Genomic DNA, 24,833 nt, shown 5'->3' with positions numbered 1-24,833 from the left:
GGTTTATTCTAGCTTATCCCACTTGCTTATTTGTAACTTCTTTCTCTGACAGGGAGAAATCTGGGTCCTGTTACCACAATTTGCTTACTTATTTGTTCAACAATAATAATGTAAAATAGTTTTAGAATTGTTGCTGTGAGAAACAAAATTATCAACTAGAATACAGTGTTTATGTACAGTTCTTTTTGTATTTAGCCTTAGATTGTTCAGTGAAAACACTGTTTCCACAAGTTAATCAGAAATGCTTGAATAAATAGATAAATGGGGGAGGAGACAAGTCTTGCTTACAAAAGAATTCCAAATAATATAGGTTGATACTCCCTCCGAGGGTGGGCTAGACTTAGTGGCTCATATCCAAAGTAAAGTAGGGAAAAGGAAAAATAGTAACTCTACAGTGGAGAGACATGGCAAACACTACATTAACCAAGTGATGTGAAGGTTGACATCATCAGTAATAAGTGAAGTTGATAATATATACCACCTGATATGATGTGATGAGAAAGGCACTTCACCTCTGTGGTATTCTTCCCCAAAACTAATAACACCAGTATAATCCTGAGAAAAACATCAGACAGACTCAGATTGAGGGACATTCTACTGGATATAAGGCCAGTATTCCTCAAGAGTGTGAAGGTCATGGAAAACAAGGAAAGACTGAGAAACTGTCAAAGACCAGAAGAGACTGGGGAGACATAACTAAATGCAATGTGGTATCCTGGATTGGATCCTGGAACAGAAAAGAGAATGTTAATAGAAAAACTGGTGACATCCAAATAAAGTCTACAGTTTGGTTAATAGTAATGTACTAATGTTGGTTTCTTAGTTGACAAATGTACCATGAAAATGAGAGATGTTGACAATAGAGAAAATTGAATAAGGAACTCTGTACTATCTTTGTAACTTTTCTGTAAATCTAAAATTATTCAAAAATAAGTTTATTTTTTAAAAAATTAATGAGGTTGGCTTTTTTTCTCTCACAGCCTTCAGTGGAGTCATGTCATGCATTTGTAATATACTGAAATTCATTTGTCACATGTTTCATTCCATCCTGGGATGCCCTGATATCTTGGTTGACTTTTTTTTTTTTTTTAGATATTAGAAATAGTATTTTATTACTTTTTTTATGATAATTCAAATTTCATGGCTTTTATAATCTGTTCTTCTTAAGAGCCTCAGAACATTGGACGTATCTAAATATGGAGATACTAAGATTCCCTCGCAGCCCTTTCTCCACCATCAAAGTACATTGGAGGAAATACTCACTAAAGAAAGTGCCAGAGACCTTGGGAAACTGAACAACTTTCTACAATTTCTTAAGTGTTAAATGATTCAAATATTTTGGAATGATAAACTAATTTGGGGATAATGCCACCATCATAATTAAATGGATTTAAATAATCTGAACATATATTAGGTTTCCATGCACTTAGGCCTTTGTTATCCAATATTATTCTACTATGTCTCAAAAACATTATAAATATACACACACACACACATAAAACATATACATTATATGTGTGTGTATATATATATATATATATATATATATATATATCTTAAAGGAAATACTTCTGAGATCAAAGAATTACAGATATGACCATATAAAATGATTTGGATATTGTCGTTATTGTAGGTTGTACAAGAATACTCAAGTGTAGGAAATGGTGTTGTGTACTAAAGACTATAGCTAGATCTTCAGCAAGTTCTTAATTTTTTTTTTTTAACATCTTTATTGGAGTATAATTGCTTTACAATGGTGTGTTAGTTTCTGCTTTATAACAAAGTGAATCAGTTATACATATACATATGTTCCCATATCTCTTCCCTCTTGCATCTCCCTCCCTCCCACCCTCCCTATCCCACCCCTCTAGGTGGTCACAAAGCACCGAGCTGATCTCCCTGTGCTATGCGGCTGCTTCCCACTAGCTATCTATTTTACATTTGGTAGTGTATATATGTCCATGACACTCTCTCACCCTGTCACATCTCACCCCTCCCCCTCCCCATATCCTCAAGTCCATTCTCTAGTAGGTCTGTGCCTTTATTCCCGTCTTGCCGCTAGGTTCCTCATGACCTTTTTTTTTTTTCCTTAGATTCCATATATATATGTGTTAGCATACTGTATTTGTTTTTCTCTTTCTGACTTACTTCACTCTGTATGACAGACTCTAACTCCATCCACCTCATTACAAATACCTCCATTTCATTTCTTTTTATGGCTGAGTAATATTCCATTGTATATATGTGCCACATCTTCTTTATCCATTCATCTGATGATGGACACTTAGGTTGCTTCCATGTCCTGGCTATTGTAAATAGAGCTGCAATGAACATTTTGGTACATGACTCTTTTTGACCTATGGTTTTCTCAGGGTATATGCCCAGTAGTGGGATTGCTGGGTCGTATGGTAGTTCTATTTGTAGTTTTTTAAGGAACCTCCATACTGTTCTCCATAGTGGCTGTATCCATTTACATTCCCACCAACAGTGCAAGAGGGTTCCCTTTTCTCCACACCCTCTCCAGCATTTATTGTTTCTAGATTTTTTGATGATGGCCATTCTGACCGGTGTGAGATGATACCTCATTGTAGTTTTGACTTGCATTTCTCTAATGATTAATGATGTTGAGCATTCTTTCATGTGTCTGTTGGCAATCTGTATATCTTCTTTGGAGAAATGTCTATTTAGGTCTTCTGCCCATTTTTGGATTGGGTTGTTGGTTTTTTTGTTATTGAGCTGCATGAGCTGCTTGTAAATCTTGGAGATTAGTCCTTTGTCAGTTGCTTCATTTGCAAATATATTCTCCCATTCTGAGGGTTGTCTTTTGGTCTTGTTTATGGTTTCCTTTGCTGTGCAAAAGCTTTTAAGTTTCATTAGGTCCCATTTGTTTATTTGTGTTCTTATTTCCATTCCTCTAGGAGCTGGGTCAAGAAGGATCTTGCTGTGATTTATGTCATAGAGTGTTCTGCCTATGTTTTCCTCTAAGAGTTTGATAGTGTCTGGCCTTACACTTAGGTCTTTAATCCATTTTGAGTTTATTTTTGTGTATGGTGTCAGGGAGTGTTCTAATTTCATACTTTTACATGTACCTGTCCAATTTTCCCAGCACCACTTATTGAAGAGGCTGTCTTTTCTCCACTGTATATGCTTGCCTCCTTTATCAAAGGTAAGGTGACCATATGTGCGTGGGTTTATCTCTGGGCTTTCTATCCTGTTCCATTGATCTATATTTCTGTTTTTGTGCCTGTACCAAACTGTCTTGATTACTGTAGCTTTGTAATATAGTCTGAAGTCAGGGAGCCTGATTCCTCCAGCTCCATTTTTCATTCTCAAGATTGTTTTGGCTATTCGGGGTGTTTCCATACAAATTGTGAAATTTCCTGTTCTAGTTCTGTGAAAAATGCCAGTGGTAGTTTGATAGGGGTTGCATTGAACCTGTAGATTGCTTTGGGTAGTAGAGTCATTTTCACAATGTTGATTCTTCCAATCCAAGAACATGGTATATCTCTCCATCTATTTGTATCATCTTTAATTTCTTTCATCAGTGTCCTATAACTTTCTGCACACAGCTCTTTTGTCTCCTTAGGTAGGTTTATTCCTAGGTATTTTATTCTTTTTGTTGCAATGGTAAATGGGAGTGTTTTCTTAATTTCACTTTCAGATTTTTCATCATTAGTGTATAGGAATGCAAGAGATTTCTGTGCATTAATTTTGTATCCTGCTACTTTACCAAATTCATTGATTAGCTCTAGGAGTTTTCTGGTAGCATCTTTAGGATTCTCTATGTACAGTATCATGTCATCTGCAAACAGTGACAGCTTTACTTCTTCTTTTCCGATTTGGATTCCTTTTATTTCTTTTTCTTCTCTGATTGCTGTGGCTAACACTTCCAAAACTATGTTGAATAATAGTGGTGAGAGTGGGCAACCTTGTCTTCTTCCTGATCTTAGTGGAAATGGTTTCAGTTTTTCACCATTGAGGACAATGTTGGCTGTGGGTTTGTCATATATGGCCTTTATTATGTTGAGGAAAGTTCCCTCTATGCCTACTTTCTGCAGGGCTTTTATCAGAAATGGGTGTTGAATTTTGTCGAAAGCTTTCTCTGCGTCTACTGAGATGATCATATGATTTTTCTCCTTCACTTTGTTAATATGATGTATCACGTTGATTGATTTGCGTATATTGAAGAATCCTTGCATTCCTGGGATAAACCCCACTTGATCATGGTGTATGATCCTTTTAATGTGCTGTTGGATTCTGTTTGCTAGTATTTTGTTGAGGATTTTTGCATCTATGTTCATCAGTGATATTGGCCTGTAGTTTTCTTTCTTTGTGACATCGTTGTCTGGTTTTGGTATCAGGGTGATGGTGGCCTCGTAGAATGAGTTGGGGAGTGTTCCTCCCTCTGCAATATTTTGGAAGAGTTTGAGAAGGATAGGTGTTAGCTCTTCTCTAAGTGTTTGGTAGAATTCGCCTGTGAAGCCATGTGGTCCTGGGCTTTTGTTTGTTGGAAGATTTTTAATCACAGTTTCAATTTCAGTGCTTGTGATTGGTCTGTTCATATTTCCTATTTCTTCCTGGTTCAGTCTCGGCAGGTTGCGCATTTCTAAGAATCTGTCCATTTCTTCCAGGCTGTCCATTTTATTGGCATAGAGTTGCTTGTAGTAATCTCTCATGATCGTTTGTATTTCTGCAGTGTCAGTGGTTACTTCTCCTTTTTCATTTCTAATTCCGTTGATTTGAGTCTTCTCCCTTTTTCTCTTGATGAGTCTGGCTAATGGTTCATCAATTTTGTTTATCTTCTCAAAGAACCAGCTTTTAGTTTCATTGATTTTTGCTATTGTTTCCTTCATTTCTTTTTCATTTATTTCTGATCTGATCTTTATGATTTCTTTCCTTCTGCTAGCTTTGGGGGTTTTTTGTTCTTCTTTCTCTAATTGCTTTAGGTGCAAGGTTATGTTGTTTATTCGAGATGTTTCTTGTTTCTTGAGGTAGGCTTTTATTGCTATAAACTTCCCTCTTAGCACTGCTTTTGCTGCATGCCATAGGTTATGGGTCATCGTGTCTCCATTGTCATTTGTTTCTAGGTATTTTTTGATTTCCCCTTTGATTTCTTCAGTGATCACTTCGTTATTAAGTAGTGTATTGTGTAGCCTCCATGTGTTTGTATTTTTTACAGATCTTTTCCTGTAATTGATATCTAGTCTCATAGCGTTGTGGTCGGAAAAGATACTTGATACGATTTCAATTTTCTTAAATTTGCCAAGGCTTGATTTGTGACCCAAGATATGATCTATCCTGGAGAATGTTCCATGAGCACTTGAGAAAAATGTGTATTCTGTTGTTTTTGGGTGGAATGTCCTATAAATATCAATGAAGTCCATCTTGTTTAATGTATCATTTAAAGCTTGTGTTTCCTTATTTATTTTCATTTTGGATGATCTGTCCATTGGTGAAAGTGGGGTGTTAAAGTCCCCTACTATGATTGTGTTGCTGTCGATTTCCCCTTTTATGGCTGTTAGTATTTGCCTTATGTATTGAGGTGCTCCTATGTTGGGTGCATAAATATTTACAATTGTTATAGCTTCCTCTTGGATCGATCCCTTGATCATTATATAGTGTCCTTCTTTGTCTCTTGTAATAGTCTTTATTTTAAAGTCTATTTTGTCTGATATGAGAATTGCTACTCCAGCTTTCTTTTGATTTCCATTTGCATGGAATATCTTTTTCCATCCCCTCACTTTCAGTCTGTATGTGTCTCTAGGTCTGAAGTGGGTCTCTTGTAGACAGCATATATATGGGTCTTATTTTTGTATCCATTCAGCCAGTCTGTGTCTTTTGGTGGGAGCATTTAATCCATTTACATTTAAGGTAATTATTGATATGTATGTTCCTATTCCCATTTTCTTAAATGTTTTGGGTTTGTTATTGTGGGTGTTTTCCTTCTCTTGTGTTTCTTGCCTAGAGAAGTTCCTTTAGCACTTGTTGTAAAGCTGGTTTGGTGGTGCTGAACTCTCTCAGCTTTTGCTTGTCTGTAAAGGTTTTAATTTCTGCATCAAATCTGAATGAGATCCTTGCTGGGTAGAGCAATCTTGGTTGTAGGTTTTTCTCCTTCATCACTTTAAGTATATCCTGCCACTCCCTTCTGGCTTGCAGAGTTTCTGCTGAAAGATCAGCTGTTAACCTTATGGGGATTCCCTTGTGTGTTATTTGTTGTTTTTCCCTTGCTGCCTTTAATACGTTTTCCTTATATTTAATTTTTGACAGTTTGATTAATATGTGTCTTGGCGTGTTTCTCCTTGGGTTTATCCTGTATGGGACTCTCTGTGCTTCCAGGACTTGATTAACTATTTCCTTTCCCATATTAGGGAAGTTTTCAACTATAATCTCTTCAAATATTTCCTCGGTCCCTTTCTTTTTCTCTTCTTCTTCTGGGACCCCTATAATTTGAATGTTGGTGCGTTTAATGTTGTCCCAGAGGTCTCTGAGACTGTCCTCAGTTCTTTTCATTCTTTTTTCTTTATTCTGCTCTGCAGTAGTTATTTCCACTATTTTATCTTCCAGGTCACTTATCCGTTCTTCTGCCTCAGTTATTCTGCTATTGATCCCTTCTAGAGTATTTTTAATTTCATTTACTGTGTTTTTCATCATTGCTTTGTTCCTCTTTAGTTCTTCTACCTCCTTGTTAAATGTTTCTTGCATTTTGTCTATTCTATTTCCAAGATTTTCAATCATCCTTACTATCATTATTCTGTATTCTTTTTCAGGTAGACTACCTATTTCCTCTTCATTTGTTAGGTCTGATGTGTTTTGACCCTGCTCCTTCATCTGCTGTGTGTTTTTCTGTCTTCTCATTTTGCTTATCTTACTGTGTTTGGGGTCTCCTTTTCACAGGCTGCAGGTTCGTAGTTCCCGTTGTTTTTGGTATCTGTCCCCAGTGGCTAAGGTTGGTTCAGTGGGTTGTGTAGGCTTCCTGGTGGAGGGAACTAGTGCCTGTGTTCTGGTGGATGAGGCTGGATCTTGTCTTTCTGGTGGGCACGTCCACGTCTGGTGGTGTGTTTTGGGGTGTCTGTGGCCTTATTATGATTTTAGGCAGCCTCTCTGCTAATGGATGGGGCTGTGTTCCTGTCTTGCTAGTTGTTTGGCATAGGGTGTCCAGCACTGTAGCTTGCTGGTCGTTGAGTGAAGCTGTGTCTTGATGTTGAGATGGAGATCTCTGAGAGATTTTCGCCGTTTGGTATTACGTGGAGCTGGGAGGTCTCTTGTGGACCAGTGTCCTGAAGTTGGCTCTCCCACCTCAGAGGCACGGCCCTGATGCCTGGCTGGAGCACCAAGAGCCTTTCGTCCACACGGCTCAGAGTAAAAGGGAGAAAAAATAGAAAGAAAGAAAGAAACAGGCTATAATATAGTGAAGTAAAATAAAGCTATTGTAAAGCAAAGCTATACAGACAAAATCTCACCCAGAAGCATATACATATACACTCACAAAAAAAGGAAAAGGGGAAAAATTAATATATCCTGCTCCCAAAGTCCACCTCCTGAATTTGGGATGATTCGTTGTCTATTCAGGTATTCAACAGATGCAGGCACATCAAGTTGTTTGTGGAGTTTTAATCCACTGCTTCTGAGGCTGCTGGGAGAGATTTCCCTTTCTCTTCTTTGTTCGCACAGCTCCCGGGGTTCAGCTTTGGATTTGGACCCGCCTCTGCGTGTAGGTCGCCTTAGGGCGTCTGTTCCCCGCCCAGACAGAACGGGGTTAAAGGAGCAGCTGCTTCGGGGGCTCTGGCTCATTCAGGCCGGGGGGAGGGAGGGGTACGGAGGCGGGGCGAGCCTGCGGCGGCAGAGGCCGGCATGACGTTGCACCAGCCTGAGGCGCGCCGTGCGTTCTCCCGGGGAAGTTGTCCCCGGATCACGGGAGCCTGGCCGTGGCGGGCTGCACCGGCTCCCGGGAGGAGCGGTGTGGAGAGTGACCTGTGCTTGCACACAGACTTTTTGGTGGCGGCAGCAGCAGCCTTAGCATCTCATGCCCGTCTCTGGGGTCCGCACTGATAGCCGCGGCTCGCGCCCGTCTCTGGAGTTCGTTTAGGCGGCGCTCTGAATCCCCTCTCCTCGCGCACCAGGAAACAAAGAGGGAGGAAAAAGTCTCTTGCCTCTTCGGCAGCTCCAGACCTTTTGCCGGACTCCTTCCCGGCTAGCTGTGGTGCGCTAACCCCTTCAGGCTGTGTTCACGCCGCCAACCCCAGTCCTCTCCCGGAGATCGAAGCCCGAGCCTCAGCTCCCAGCCCCGCCCGCCCCGGCGGGTGAGCAGACAAGCCTCTCTGGCTGGTGAGTGCTGCTCGGCGCCGAGCCTCTGTGCGGGAATCTCTCCGCTTTGCCCTCCGCACCCCTGTGGCTGCGCTCTCCTCCGTGGCTCCGAGGCTTCCCCCCTCTGCCACCCACAGTCTCCGCCCGCGAAGGGGCTTCCTAGTGTGTGGAAACCTTTCCTCCTTCCCGGCTCCCTCCCACTGGTGCAGGTCCCGTCCCTATTCTTTTGTCTCTGTTATTTCTGTTTTCTTTTGCCCTACCCAAGCACGTGGGGAGTTTCTTGCCTTTTGGGAGGTCTGACGTCTTCTGCCAGCGTTCAGTGGGTGTTCTGTAGGAGCAGTTCCACGTGTAGATGTATTTCTGATGTATCTGTGGGAAGGAAGGTGATCTCCGCGTCTTACTCTTCCGCCATCTTGCCCTCCTCCCCACAAGTTCTTCGACTTTTTTAATTGCATAAAGTTTACTTTTTGTTTTGTAAAATTCTATGGGTTTTTACAAATGCATAGAATCATGTATCCAACACTCTAATACCATACTGAAGAGTCAGTCCCATAACAGAAAAATTTTCCTGTGCAATCCGTTTGTAGTTAACTTGTCTTCTACCCCAACCTCTGGCAACTACTGATCTGTTTTCCATCCCTATAGTTTTACCTTTTGCAGAATGTCATATAGATAGAATCATACAATACATAGCATTTTGTATATGGCTTTTTTCACTTATAAAAATACATTTATGATTCATCCACATTGTTGCATGAATCAAGTATGTTCTTTTTATTGCCAACTAGTATTCCATTGCATAGATATAACAGTTTTTTTTGTGGGTTTTTTTTGACGGTTGTGTTTTAACAGACATCCTGGTTGTTTCCAGTTTGGAGTGATTATGAATAAAATTACTCTGAACATTAGCATACAGGTTTTTTGGTGTGAGTATAGTCTTTCAGTTCACTTGGGTAAATACTTAAGAGCAGAATTGCTGGGTCATGTGATAAGTCTATTATATGAGTTTACATTAATAAGAGACTGCCAAATTGTCTTCCAAAGTGGCTGTACCACTTTGCATTTCCACCAGCAATAAATGAGCTTCCTGCTACTCTGTCTTTGACAATATTTGGTATTGTTGTCAGACGGACCCTAACCCCACCCTTAAGTTCAATAATTCACTATAAGAACTCACAGAACTCAAAAATGCTGTTAAGCTCATAGTTAAGGTTTATTACAGTGACAGGATACAGATTAAAATCAGCGAAGGGAAGAGGTGCATAAGACAGGGTCCAGGAGAGTTCCAAGTGAGAAGCTTCCAACTGTCCTCTCCCAGGAGAGTCGTGGACAAAGCTAACTCCTCTCAGCAATGATGTGTAACAATACACACAGATTATTATCAACCAGGGATGCTCACCTGAGCCTTGGTGTCCAGAGATTTTATTGGGGCTCAGTCACATAGACACAGATGACTGCCTGTGTGGCCAATCTTAGTTTCCAGCTCCTCCAGAGGGGAGCTGATACCACATGACCCAAAGCCCCACCATAAATCACATTGTTAGAGTACCTGGTGTGGTCCAAGGCTCCCCCCGCCCACCAAGTAAAACAAAGACACGCATCAGGTGGGACTACTAAGGACTTAAACATTACCTCCCTGGAGCCATGGACACAAGCCAGACTTTTGTTTGGGTAAGGTTAATTCTTAGCTATGCAAATAAGCACTTAATATTTTCTAATCCATTATCTGAGTTTACATGAAAAAAAAAAAGGAAGCTTTTTCTGTAAACGAAAATAGTTAACTTTTCACTAAAATGCCATAGTACTGTAGTGAGTGTGTGTGTGTGTGTGTGTGTGTGTGTGTGTGTGTGTGTGTGTAGAAAGAAAGAGTAGTGAGAAGGAGGGAGGAAGAGGTAAGGAGAGACTGAGATTATAGTAATAATATATTTAGGAAACTTTCTCAGATTGTATTACTGTCATTTATATGTTTGGTTTTCTTCTTCATTTTAGTTGCTAGGAGGTATGAGATGAAGTTACAGTCTTTTGTCTATTGTTTCCTCTTTTACAAACTTCTGATATCAGAAGTTGAGATTTTAGTTAGATTGTAAATTTGTGTTTTACTTTATTTCATTGCATCTTTTATTATTTTAGGGTTGATAGGACACAAACATCCTGGACAAATTTTTCAAACGTCATTGTTAGGTCATTGTCAGATTTCAAGCACAAGATGAGAAACCAACACTTGTATTTGCCTTGCCTTTTTCCAAAATCCTAGTGAAACATCCAAATAGATATTTTTAAAAATATTCATCCATAAAAGCTCTGAAGAAAGAAGGATATCATCGGTGGACCAGAACTTTTAAGTAATTTTTAGAAGATGGAAAGTGGAAAGGTTCCTAACCGATGAGAAAACCGAAAGAGGACAGCTGCCTGGAGAGGGCCCCCTTCTTCCCCAGAGACCCAAAGACGTACCAAGCTCTGAGTTCACAAGCACAGAGAGGAAGAATGGTCATTATTATAGTAAGGAGGTACTCTAGTGAAGAGATAACTTGTATGTTTAGTGCCTCCAAGTCCATAACAGCACCCTCTGCATACAAGTTGGTGCCCCTTCTTGGCAAATGAATTACAAAATGGCATGTCTTCCTCATGGGTTTGCCCACACCAAGACACAGAGTTTTGAAAGGCGAATATAACTGATTTCAGTCCTACTCACTGCCTCAGTGGGATGTCTCTTTTCAGGGAAAAACCTCTACAACCTTAGCTGGTTGCCCTGTTTGTTTTTTTGTGGGTTTTTTTTTTCTGTTTTGTTGTGTCTGCAAGATAGGTATGTGAGAGTTCCTCTGTCTTTCCTAGGGAAGGTGGTTCTTCAAGTGCTACGTGGAAAGGGTTCCTCTAAGGTAGCACAAAGAGCACTGTATGTTTTTCACATCTGGGCCCTCTTCAGAGGCTCTCAAATCTAATATTCACTTCCAGTTCTGTCCGAGATGGAGTAGCCCCATTCCTACCACATCCTATCTCTTACAACTTAAAAACAACCCCCTGGAAATAGTACACAAACTAGCATAAGAAGAATCTGAAATGTGGAAAGAAGAAGGTAGATGGTTCAGGGACCTCAGGACCTGAGGAACAACATGGTAGCGAGTTTCCATGGCTTCCTTATTGCCTCTACATTCTGGACAATGGCTGCAGAAGCCTCCAATCTGGAACTTCCAACAGGCACAGAGCAAAAAAAAAAAAAACAAATAAAAAAGAAAAGCAACAAAAAGCTCCAAGAAAAGCCTAGTTTCCCTAGCCAAAGGAACAGGAAAAGGGTGGCCTTCCAGAACAGAAAATCTTTTTGATAATACGCACCCTACTCCAGGGGGGCCAAACAGGGAGCTGATCTTCCACCCAACCCCCCTCCTTGGCCCTATGGAAGCAGGCAGTGGCATTCCAATGTCCCTACCCGGTGGTGTTAGGGGGCCAATCAGATTACATTATGTAGGACCTTTTAGGTGATGGTGAAGACTTGCAGTTTTACTCTGAGAAACCAGTTGATGGTTTTCAGCAGGGAGTGACACGATCTGACTTCGTTTTAACAGGATCTGCCTGGTGAGTTGAGGATAGACAGACAGGGAAGGGGCAGAAACAGGCTGTATTTTCTTTGTTGAACTGCAAGACAACTCAACAAAGTTGTCAGGGCATGTTTTATCATGGCATTTTTTGGTTAAGACAACTGAGACTCAGAGAGGTAAAGTAGCATGTTCAAGGTCACACAGCTAGTATAGGACAGAGCTGTATCTGGCACCCGGACCGTCAAACTTCTGTGAAGAGTAGCTACATTTACAGAATGCAGTATCACTTCAGGAAGATTTTTAAAGAATCCCTACTAAAATGCTGCTAAGTATTTGTGAAAATTGCGTCAGAAAGGGGGAAGGGGGGAGAGCAGAGATTTAAAAAAAAAGGGAAGAAGGTTGCTAAATATAGGCCTGCACTGTCTCCCTTCCACCATTAGATGGCAATTTTCTATTTGTTACAGAGGAAATGGCCCCACAGTTTCCTGGGAAGTTGACAGAAATGAAGGAATTACAAAACGAAACTAATGAATAAGTGGATCATGGCTTTGAAAAAAACAAAATCCAGTTGATCCAATACATGTGTGTGGTGGTAAGAGAGCGGGATCCGGGCTTTAAGAGCAGTGGTAGAATGAGCAAAATAATTTAACAATCACTGCTGACAGCACAAATTAGAACATTGATTTTCAAACAGCAGGTTGTAAAGAAGAGCAGTTCCTAAAATCAATTCAGTGAGGGGCAACTAGCAATCTTTTAATTCAAAAGAACAAAATAGAAAATGTTGGAATACATTGCAAATAGTAAGATCAGAATTAATTTGTGACTCTTGTCTGGTTTTATAAAAATAAATACGTATGTATTGAGCCATAATGCAAAATGTATTTAAAAAATTTTTTTATCATGAGTACGGTCAAAAGAAGTTTAGAAGACACTGGGCTAGATGAAATGTAAATGAACAGAAGGATTGCACCTACTTGAAACACATGATTTTGTGGAGATGTTTATCTTGGTTTTAAACTTTCTTTTTTCTCTCCTCCCCACCCGCATCCAGTCTCAGGGCCTGTTATGGGCTGAACTTGTGTCCCTCCCACCAAATTCACATGTTGAAGCCCTAACCCCCAGTACCTCGGAATGTGACTGTATTTGGAGATAGGGCCTTTGCGAAGGTGATTAAATTAGAATGAGGCCATTGTGGTGGGCCCTGATCCAATCTGACTGGTGTCAAAGGAAAATTTGAACACAAAGAGAGACACCAGGCACGTGCATGCACAGAGGAAAGAACGTGTGAGGACACAGGGAGAAGTAGGCCATCCACAAGCCAAGGAGAGAGGCCTCAGGAGACACCAAACCTACTGACATCTTGATCTTGGACTTCTAGCTTCCAGAACTGTGAGAATATTACTTTCTGTTGTTGAGTCACCCAGTTTGTGGTATTTTGTTATGGTAGCCCTAGCAAACTAATACAGGGTTAGAGTCTGATATTCTGTTTCTGAGACCTGGGACAAGAAGAGACCCGGGCCAACTGAATGTCCTGCCGCTTTCCAAATGAGAGTTTCTGGATTCGATTCAGTTCTTCACAGAGGAAAGCGCATAAGCTCTTATGCCAAATGTACCTGCATTCTCCATCATTTTAATAAAGGTGTGATTTTGGCTTAGTTAACCTCTCCAAGATGAAATTTCCTCATATATAAAATTGCACTAATAATGCTTTTCCTGCAATGTTGATGTAAAGATTAAATGATATACAGTTGGCTCCCCATATCCACAGGTTCCACATCTGCAGATTCAACCAACTCTGGATCAGAAATATTTGGGAAAAAAATTCCAGAAAGTTCCAAAAAGCAAAACTTGAATTTGCTGCATGCCAGCAACTATTTACGTAGCATTTATATTGTATTAGGTATTATAAGTAATCTAGAGATGATTTAAAGTATACGGGAAGATGTGCATAGGTTATATACAAATACTCTGCCATGACATTTTATATAAGGGATTTGAGAATCCATGGATTTTGGTGTCCACAGGGGGTCCTGGAGCCAATCCCCTGTGGATACCAAGGGACAGCTGTAATTATCTAGAATTCCTAGCAGTTAATAAATCATTGTAGTTTTTCCTGCTGTCATCATTGTAGTTGCTTATTAGTGTTATGTATTCATTTTGTGGCTGTTCCAATTTCTCTCTTTCCTTGAAAGTATGTTGTCTTCTGGAACATTCACTAAAATGGTTAAGAGGTAGAAAGTGGGCATGAGAGAAGTTGAAAAGACCAAAATTATTTGATCCAATGTAAAAAGGTTTGACTAGGGTAGAGGAGTTGTTGCCACATACCACATGTTTGACTAGGGGAGAAGAGCGGTTGTCACCATGTGATGCAGCACTAGTTCAGGAGATTAAGAGGTTAATTAGTAAATGGATCAGAGATTTTAATAATAATAAAAATAATAGACAAAAACATGAATGAATTTCTTTTTAAAAATTTTGGGATAATTGTGGATTCATATACAGTTGTAAGAAATAATACAGAGAGATCGTGTGTAGCCTTTAGCAGTTTTCCCCAGTGATAACATCTTGCAAAACTATAGTACAAACAGGCAGATTCATAGAGACAGAAAGTAGAATAGAAGTTGCCAGGGGCTGAGGGGGGAAATGGGGAGTTATTATTTAATGGTTATAGAGTTTTTGTTTTGAGTGATGGAAAAGTTTTGGAAATAGATAGCAGTGATGGTTATACCACACTGTGAATGTGCTTAATGCCACTGAATTATGCTGTTTAAAATGGTCAGAATGGCAAACTTCATGCTATCACAATAATAAAAATTTATCACAGTTATAAAAAGAAACCTTGTTATGGACTGAATGTTCTCTCCCAAAATTCATATGTTGAAGCCCTAACCCCTAATGTGATAGTATTTGGAGGTAGGGCCTTTGTGAGTTAATTAGGTTTAGATGAGGTCATGAGAGTGGGGCCCCCATGATGGTATTAGTACCCTTATAAGAAGAGGAAGAGACACCAGAGTTCTCTCTCTCGGCCATGTCAGGATACAGCAAGAAGGTAGCCATTTACAAGGCAGGAAGAGGGCCCTTACAATAAACGGAATCTGTCAGAACCTTGATTTTAGATTTCATAGCCTTCAGAACTGTGAGAAATAAATGTCTGCTGCTTAAACCACCAGTCTATGGTATTCTGTTATGGAGGCCTGAGCAGACTAACACACCTACAGTATAATATCACAACCAGGATACGGTCAAGATACAGAGCAGTTATATCACCACAGGGGTCCCTCATGTTGTCTTTTATAGTCACACTCTCCTCCCTTATCCCTGACCTATGGCCACTACTAATCTGGTCTCCATTTCTATAATTTTATAATTTCAAGAATGTTATATAGATAAAGTCATGTAGTATAAGACCTTTTGGGGTTGGCTTTTTTCTCTCGGCCTAATTCCCTTGAGATCCATCCAAACTGTTGCTGTATCTATAGTTTGTTCCTTTTTATTGCTAAGTGGTGTTCCATTGGTATGGACGTATCACAGTTTGTTTAACCAGTCCCCCACTGAAGGACATTTGGGTTATTTCCAGTTTTAGATTATTATTAATAAAGCTTATATGAACATTTGTATACAGATATTTGTATGAACATAAGTGTTCATTTCTTTGGGATATATGCCAAGTAGTGAAATTTCTGGGTTGTATGGTAAGCCATGTTTAGTTTTCTAAGAAAGTGCTGCACTCTTTATCAGAGTGGCTGTACCATTTTCCATTCCCACTAGCCATGTATGAGTGATCCAGTTTCTCCACATCTTTGCAAACACTAGGTGCTTGTACTATTTTTTTTTATTATAGCTATTCTGGTATTCAAATGTTGAACCAGCCTTTCACACTTAGAATAAATCCCACTTGGTTATGGTGTATAATTACTTTTATATATTGCTGGATTAGACTTGCTAATTTTTTATTGAGGACTTTTTGTGTTTAAGTTCATGAGAGATATTGTTCTATAGTTTTTCTTTTTCTTTTCTTTTTTTTGGTACTGTCTTTGGTTTTGGTATCTGGGTAATATTAGCATCATAAAATGAGTTGGAGAGTGTTCCCATCTGCTATTTTCTGGAAGAGATTGTGTAAAATTGGCGTTAATTCTTCTTTAAATGTTTGGTAGAATTCTCCAGTGAAACCATTCAGGAGCTTTTTAATTACAAATTCATTTTTTTCAGTGCTTATAGGACTATTTAGGTTGCCTGTTTTATTGAGGTTGAGTATGGTAGTTTGTGGATTTGGAGGAACTGGTCCCCTTCTAAGTTTTCAAATTTATGAGCATACAGTTCATAGTATTCCTTTATTATCCTTTTAATGGCTTCAGGATCTGAAATGATATCTGATGTTTTATTTCTTATATTGATGATATGTGTCTTCTCTCTTTTTTCCTCTTTGTCAGTCTTGCTAAAGGTTTATCAGTTTTTATCAATTTCTTAAGAGGAACTTTCTGTTTCATTGATCTTCTGTCTTATGTACCTGTTTTTAATTTCATTGATTTCTGCTCATATCTTTATTTTTTCCCTTCCTCTGCTTCCTTTGGGTTTATTTTGTTCTTCTATTTCTAATTTCTTGTTTTTACCCATTCTGATGTTCTTCTTTCCTTTTTGAAGTTCCAAGCCTTCTTCTCTTATCATCTTCGCTATTTAGAGAACCTCCTTTAGCCATTCTTTAAAGTTAGGTTTGCTAGTAACAAATTCTCTTAGTTTCCTTTGACCAAGAATGCCTTTACTTCCTCTTAATTCCTGAATGATATTTTCACTGGATATATAATTCACAATTGACAGATCTTTTCTTTCAGTACTTGAAAAATATTGTGCTCTTTCCTGCTGACCTCCATGGTTTCCTTTGAGAAATACCCTATGATTCAAATTGGTATTCCACTATAAGTAATGCATTATTTCTCTCTGGCTGCTTTCATGATTTCTTTTTTTTTTCTTTTTGGTTTTTGAAAACTTTTCAGAAGTTTTGTGTCTTGACATGAATTTTGTTAGGTTTATCCCTGTTTGAGTTTCACTCAGTTTCTTTTTTTTAAATTAATTTATTTATTTTATTTTTGACTGTGTTGGGTCTTCGTTTCTGTGCGAGGGCTTTCTCTAGTTGTGGCAAGCGGGGGCCACTCTTCATCGCGGTGCACGGGCCTCTCACTATCGCGGCCTCTCTTGTTGCAGAGCACAGGCTCCAGACGCGCAGGCTCAGTAGTTGTGGCTCACGGGCCTAGTTGCTCCACGGCATGTGGGATCTTCCCAGACCAGGGCTCGAACCCGTGTCCCCTGCATTAGCAGGCAGATTCTCAACCACTGCGCCACCAGGGAAGCCCTCACTCAGTTTCTTGAGTCTTCTTGAATTCACCACATTTGGGAAGTTTTCAGCCATTATTTCCTCAAAAACATTTTCAGTTCCATTCTCTCTCTCTTTTCTGCTCTCCCATGATACAAATGTTAGATCTTTTGTTATTACTCCAGACTAATGTCTGTGAGACTGTTCATTTTTTTCTCTTGTTGTTCAGATTGGGAAAATTCTATTGATGTGTCCTCAAATTCACAGATTTTTGCTTCTGTCATCTCCACTCTTTTTATTATTGTATTTTTCAGTTCTGTGATCACTATTTGGTTTTCTCATATAACTTGTATTTCTTTGCTGATATTTTCTATATTTTTTCATTTGTTTGAAGAGAATTTGTAATTGCCTGTTGAAGCATTTTTATGATGGTTGCTTTAAAATTCTTGTCAGATCATTCCATCATCTGATTCATTTCCATGTTGGTGTCTGTTGATGGTCTTTTCTCATTCATGTTGTGATTTTCCGGTTCTTGGTATGACGAGTGACTTTTTGATTGTATCCTGAAAACTTTGGATACTATATCAGTAGACTCTGGATCCTATTAATTCTTTTTTTTTTTTTTAAACAGTCAGTCCCCTGGTTGAGTTGTAGCAGGAGGGCTGAGAGGTGTATATGTTCAGCTTCCCTCTGGTGCCCGATGATACTACCCCAGCAAAAGTAGGCAGTGACTCCACTGGCATATTTTAGATATGTGGTCTGGAAGTTCAGCTCCCCCCTTGGCTCCATGGACACCTTCCCAGTGGAAACAGGACACTGACTCATGACATCTCACTGCCTCCTAGTGTGGATGTAAGCTCAGCTCCCTGCTGGTTCCCACTGACATTAGTGAGGGGTAAAGCCAAGGGTTGACTCACTGCTTTTTTGCTACAGGGTAGGGGCAGTAGCTTGGCTTTGTGCTGAGCCCCTCAAACATACAGGGAGAGGAAGGGGAAAGTGGAATGCCAACAAACCCCACCTCTCACCACCTCCTTCTGCCTTGTTGATGCCTGGTAGGGATGGAGGTTCATCTCCTGACTGGGTCCCACTGATACTAGGGGAGGGAGAAAGCAAAGTTTGGGTTAGCTCACCTCTCACCACCTCATTCAGCTTCATCATTAACGTTGGGTGGTGCTGGAGGCCCACCTCTCCACTGGGACCTGCTGATGGGAGCAGACGGGGGAGAAAAGGAATGCCTGCTAGCCCTGTTTCACACCACCTTATTCAATCTTGTTGCTACTGGGTTGCTGTGGAGATTCAGCTTCCTACTGGACCATGCTGACACAAGAAGCAGGAGAATAGTGGATGGTGTAGCGCTGACTAGACCTGATTAGCACCACCTTGTCCAGTGTCATTGATGCCAGATGGGGGTGGATACTTAGTTCCCCACTGCTGGGCCCTGCTAACACTTGGGATGGGCGGAGACCAGAGTACTGACTAGCTTCATTTCTCACTGCCTCATTAAGTACCCTTACTACCCAGTGGGGATGGAGGCTCAGCTCACTGCTGGATCTGCTGATACTACCCTATGGGGGGGAATCAGAGCACTGCCTGCTTCCTTGCACAGGGATAGAAGCTCAGCTCTCTGCTCAGCCCCATCAGTACCCCTGCAGGGGAATTAGAACACCACCTGCTTCTGCCAGTGGGGCTTGGAAGATCCCACATAAGGAGAGGTGCTTTTTTTCTGTTGGTTGGTTGGAGTAGTGCCGGTATTGCCAAAAGAGTTTTCTGTTGTTTTGCCATCCTTTTTCTGGTCCCTCAACTAGGGGTATCCAGCTTTTCTTGAAGCTTTTTCTTTTATCTGTACCTGTTGGCGGTTCTCGGTTGGAGGTTTCTACCGGGCCCTGTCTGGGATATAAGGGAGGCAATAAGGAAACCCAGGGATCTCCCCTGCGTTGTCATGTTTCAGGTCTCTGGGAAGTTTGACTTCTTTCCAGCTTTCAGAGTCTTCCTAAGCTTGTTTGTTGTGTGATAGCCAGGGTTTCTTAGTTGTAAGAGGAAAGCCCTGGGAGGAATGAGGTGCTCCATCTTGGCCCAAACCAGAAGTTCCTTGTATTTCTTTTTAATGTGGGAGTAGAGAAAGCTTTTCGAACTGACTCAACATTTAGAATCAATCAATAAAAGATTAATACATTTTCTTACGTTAAAAACACATAATCATAATCAAATGTAAACCTGGAGAAAATATTTGACATGTATATGACAGACAAAAGATTAATTTCCCTAATAAATAAAGAGATCTTAACAATGAAGACAAAAAAGTCTAAAATCTTGATAGAAAAAATTGTCAAATGGCAGAGTTCACAGAGAAATGCAAATGAACATTTGAAAAGATGCTTACTTTCACTCACAATAATAGGAATGCCAATTAAAACTACACTGTTACCATTTTACCAAAATCACATTGGCTAAAATCCTCAAGTTTGACAGAACACACTGTTGACAGGCCTATGAAGAAACAAGTACTCTCATACGTTGCTGGTGGGAGTGCAACATGGTACAATTCCCAAGGAAGGGAATTTGGTTTATCTAACAAAATTACACTTACCCCTTGACTTAGCAATCTCACTGCTAGGAATTTACCTGGTAGGTATGCTTCTATAATTATGAAATAATAAATGCACAAGGTTATTTATTGTGGCATTATGTTTAATAATGAAGACTGGAACTCTGAAATGTCCACCAATAAAGGACCTATTGAATAAACAAAGGTATAGCCTCATAATGAAGTATTATACAATTGTATAAAAAGAATGAGAAGATGACTATGGACTGATATGGAGGTTATTTTGCTAAAAAGATGTGCAGAGCATGTATATAGTGTTTTATCTTTTGTATATGAAAGAAGGGAAGTAAGAATATGTGTATATGTTTGCTCTCCCCTCCTCCCAAATACCAGAAACTAATAGAAATAGTTACCTGTAGAGAGCTTGGAGAGGGGCTGAAGAGGAGAGAATAGGAATTGGAGAGAGATTTCTCTGAGTATGCCTTTTTATATAGCTTGACTTTTGAAATATATAAATGTTTAACTTCCAGAAAATGCAATGAAATAAAAAAGAAGACAAAGCAAAGCCTAAAATTGGAAAGAAACGAATAAACCTGACTCTATATCAAAGGTAACAGAATTGCTCAGAGACAAGAATTATTTCAAATAATTTATCAACATAATATTTCAACTGTACTGAAGTCAAAAAGAAGTGAAAAGAATCTTAAATGTTACTTTGCAGTTTTAGTGGTAACATTGGTATTGAAATTTTGAAACTCATGTAGGTGTATGTTTGTATTATAGATAAAGCAAATAAGTAATTATGTTAATTATATATAGAACTAAAATCTTCAGTATAATAGGAAATAAATACATGTATAAAATAACTTTTGGAAAAACCTTATAATGTTAAATTTGAATGGAAAATATCAGTATGATCTCATGATTAATATATATCATATATATCAAGCATGATATCATGATTAATATATATATAATATATAAGTTATTTTATATATAAAAATATAAAACGTATATGTATTTTTCAGGACCAGCGACATAATTTGTGTGGCCCAGTGCAAAACGAAAATGTGGGGCTATTTGTTCAAAACCCAGGAATAAAGTGCCATGAAAGGTAAAACATAAAGGCTTTTCCTTTCTTCTACAGTCTCTCACTCACTCAACTTGTCATGGTGTTTTTTATTTGCTATTTAATGGTGTTCTAAGTAAAGAAAAATTAAAATTTTAAATTGTTAGCATGAATTTTACCCTTAGTCTTTATATTGTGCAATGTCAGTTTTAAAAGCAAATGTAAGAGCATTTGACTTGCATGTGGAATAGCTGAAACGTCACAATTTGTATTTTGTGACTTATCCTGGAGACTGTCTTGAGCTGGCCGGAAGAGACTAACACAAATCAGATTTAGGAAGTGCGAAGGAAGAAGAAAAGGTGTCCCTTTGCATGGGATACTCAGGAGGCAAGTACAGATGCTCCCAGTCCCCCAGGGGCCCTGCCCTGTGACAATGGGGCATGACTAATGTGATACGATGTACACCCCGGGCCAGGGGCAGGGAAGTCAAGCCAGCCATTTCCCCTTCCCATGGGCCTGCTGCCCCAACTCAACAGCTAATGGGAGACCTCCAAGCATACTGGAACCTTAGTGCTGGGATACACTAGTGATCTGGATTGGTGGTGGGGGAGAGGCTATCCTTGCTTGGTCACCTGCTAAATGTGATGTGGCACTGCTAACCTGGGGTGGGGACACCACCACCATGCCTTGTCCCAAGATGTTGTGGGGCAAATGCACCCAACCCTGACCTTCCCTACACTCATACCCAGGCTCCCATTCGGGACAGAGGGCAACCAACAGTGGTTGCTAGGAAGGGTTGGAGATGGGGAGGCTGGGCAGGGCCCAGGCACCAGGAGGCACGGGAGCAGCCCCTGGGAACCTGTCCTGGGGACCCAAGCATGAACTGAGGCTCCAAGTCCCTGGCGCATGCTCCATTATCACATTGGACTCTACTGACCAAATACAAATATAAAGATAAAATTGCAAATAATTTCAAGACAGTGATTACAGAGTACTAAATTCCAAGCACACGGCCCTTCTGGGCACGAGTGCCTGTGTGACTGTACTGGTAGCTTGCCCATGAAGCTGGCCCTTCTATTTCATAGTGCTGTTCACTTCTCTGGTCTAGAAGCAGTGACATCCCAATAGCAATAAGCTTACATTGAAACCAGATCTTGGTTTCTAAATTCCCTAATAAAAGGAAACAGTGCTTCTTGGAGAAATGGCTTATTTCTGGCTTGGTACAGACAATATATAAGGTGAGGCTGGGGCTTCTTATGCCAGAAATTAAGAAAGCACCAAAAGACCAATGGGAACAGTTGAGCATCAAGAGGAATAATGAATGCCTTTGCTTATGATGATTGAATAAATTAAAACCATGAGTATCATGAGTCCATCATGACACTCAAATGAGAGAAAAAACTCATTAGTGATTGGTGATGACTATTATACAAACACTTTATTCTGAAAATTGGCAACCAAAGGAAAGAGTTAAGCGTTTACCCCGGCTTTTAAGGAAAAACTTGTTTGTCTCCATTTGATTCTTCTTTATAGAAGAATGCCAGCTAACAGTTGCAAATGAATTTTTACAATAGCATCATTTTGGCATCTTCCAAGAATATAATCCATTCAGGCAAGGATCATTAAGGAATGCTAAAACAATTGGGTGACATTGATGGAGGCCGTATACTTATGTGGTACCTAAGTATCACCCCTCAAGTTCCTTTTTAATTACAAAGAGAAAAACTTAGCTTGGTTGTCATGACCTTAACCCTGTGATCACAGTTAACACCACTTACAGTGAGGTAGACTGAGGCTATGTGATGTAATATGATGTGATGCAATATGAAGGCCACAGTGTCACCTAGGTAGCATTCTTGCCAAAAATGTTTAACCTGAATCTAATCAAGCCTCTAGACCTAACATCCAGTTTATAGGTATAGTAGTTTACTAGGCTGCCATAACACAGTACCACAAACTGAGTGGCTTAAACAACAGAAATTTATTATCTCACAGTTCTGGAGGCTGGAAGTGGGAGATTAAGGTGTGGGTAGCGTTGGTTCCTTCTGAGGGCTGTGAGGATCTGTTCCATGCCTCTCTCCTAGCTTCTGATGGTTTGTTGGCAATCTTTCATCTTCCTTGACGTGTAGAAGCATCACCTTGATCTCTGCCTTCATGTTCACACGGTGTTGTCCCTGTGTGCACATCTATCTCCACATTTTTCCTTTTATAAGGACACCAGTCATTTTGGATTAGGGACCCACCCTACTCCAGTATGACCTCATCCTAACTAATTATGTCTACAACGACACTATTTCCAAATAAGGTCATATTCTAAAGCACTGGGGGTTAGGGCTTTATAGAAGAGGAAAAATAAATTTCCCTCTACCTTTCTAGGTTCTTGGCTGAGACCTCCCTGTAATAAAAAGACAGATTAACAGGAGAAAAACAATCAGAAGTTTAAGAACATGTATACTGCCTATTTACATGGGAGAGACCCAGGAAAACTGAGTAATCCCCCCAAATGGCTCAAGCCACCACCTTAAATACCATCTCCAGCTAAAGACAAAGACAGATGGGAGGACTGGGGAGGCAGTTATGGTAGGCTACCAGGAAAAGCACAAGGAAAATGAAGTAAAAAGGTATGGTTGTTATGAAGATTTGAGTCCGTGCCTTCTCCACTGATAAGAGTTTCCAGAGATTTAGTCATCCTCTCTTCCTGGTACAGAGAGGGAGATACCCTTACAAATGGAGACCTCCCTTATAAATGTAAATGTCCCTTACAAAGAGTAACTTCTACTCGGTTTTCAGAGCTTTTCCTATGTCTGCTCTTTCTTAAAAAATAATCAGCCAAAAATAATCCTTATGCCAAAGAGGCAGATTTTAAGTTGACAAATTCTGCACACCTTCAGCTTCAACATATGATTTCAGGGGACAGAACACAATTCAACTCATCACAACAGGAAATCTAGGAGAGAGAAGAACAAGTTAAATATCACCACAAGGAAATAATCAGACAAGTCCAGAATGTGAGACTTCCTATAAAGTCTCTTCAAAAAGATAATGTCATTTAAAAAAAGAAGTAGGGGGACTATTCCAAAAAGACTAAAGAAACCAAATGTATGAATTGTGATTGGATCCTGGTTTAAAAAAGAAACTGCTATAAGACATTATGATGGAAATTGGGGTGATTCGAATATGGACTGGGTATTCTAAGAGTTAAATGATACTATGGAATTACTGTTAATTTTCTTAGGGGTGCTCATGCTGTGATAGCTATATATGAGAATGAACTTATATTAGGATATGCAGGCTAAAGTGTTTGGGGTGAAGTGTCATGATGTCTCCAATTTACTTTTATTTTTATATACAGTCTTTTAGGAATTTTATCTTTTTATTTAATTTTTATTTTATATTGGAGTATAGTTGATTTACAATATTGTGTTAGTTTCAGGTGAACAGCAAAGTGATTCAGTTATACATATATCCATTCTTTTTCAGATTCTTTTCCCATATAGGTTATTACAGTAGAGTTCCCAGTGCTATACAGTAGGTCCTTGTTGATTATCTATTTTATATGTAGTAGTGTGTATATGTTAATGTCAAACTCCTAATTTATCCCTCTCCCACCCCCTTTCCATTTTGGTAACCATAAGTTTGTTTTCTATGTCTGTGAGCCTGTTTCTGTTTTGTAAATAAGTTGATTTGTATCATTTTCTTAGACTCCACATGTAAGTGATATCATATGATATTTGTCTTTGTCTGACTTACTTCACTTAGTATGATAATCTCTAGGTCCATCCATGTTGCTGCAAATGGCATTATTTCATTCTTTTTTATGGATGGGTAGTATTCCATTGTGTGTATATATATATATATATATATATATATATATATATATATACCACATCTTCTTTATCCATCCTCTCTTGATGGACATTTAGGTTGCTTACATGTCTTGGCTATTATAAATAGTGCTGCTATGAACATTGGGGTGCATGTATCTTTTCGAATTAATGTTTTCGTCTTTTCTGGGTATATACCCAGGAGTGGGATTGCTGGGTCACATGGTAGTTCTATTTTTAATTTTTTAAG

At 39.6% G+C, this 24,833-nt stretch overlaps 1 long non-coding RNA gene across 2 annotated transcripts in view; it reads left to right on the top strand.

The window, feature by feature from the left end:
• LOC137756569 (uncharacterized) overlaps nt 1-24,833 on the top strand; it is a 128,472-nt gene that overhangs the window by 65,313 nt on the left and 38,326 nt on the right. For both annotated transcript variants that reach the window (XR_011072236.1, XR_011072235.1), the window contains exons 4-5: nt 20,221-20,300; nt 20,719-20,804. This is a non-coding gene — a long non-coding RNA (uncharacterized lncRNA). The remainder of the gene's footprint in view (nt 1-20,220; nt 20,301-20,718; nt 20,805-24,833) is intronic.

Source organism: Eschrichtius robustus, chromosome X, assembly GCF_028021215.1.
Source record: "Eschrichtius robustus isolate mEscRob2 chromosome X, mEscRob2.pri, whole genome shotgun sequence".
In the NCBI taxonomy this organism is placed as follows: domain Eukaryota; kingdom Metazoa; phylum Chordata; class Mammalia; order Artiodactyla; family Eschrichtiidae; genus Eschrichtius; species Eschrichtius robustus.
This window is presented reverse-complemented; position numbering and strand designations above follow the sequence as displayed.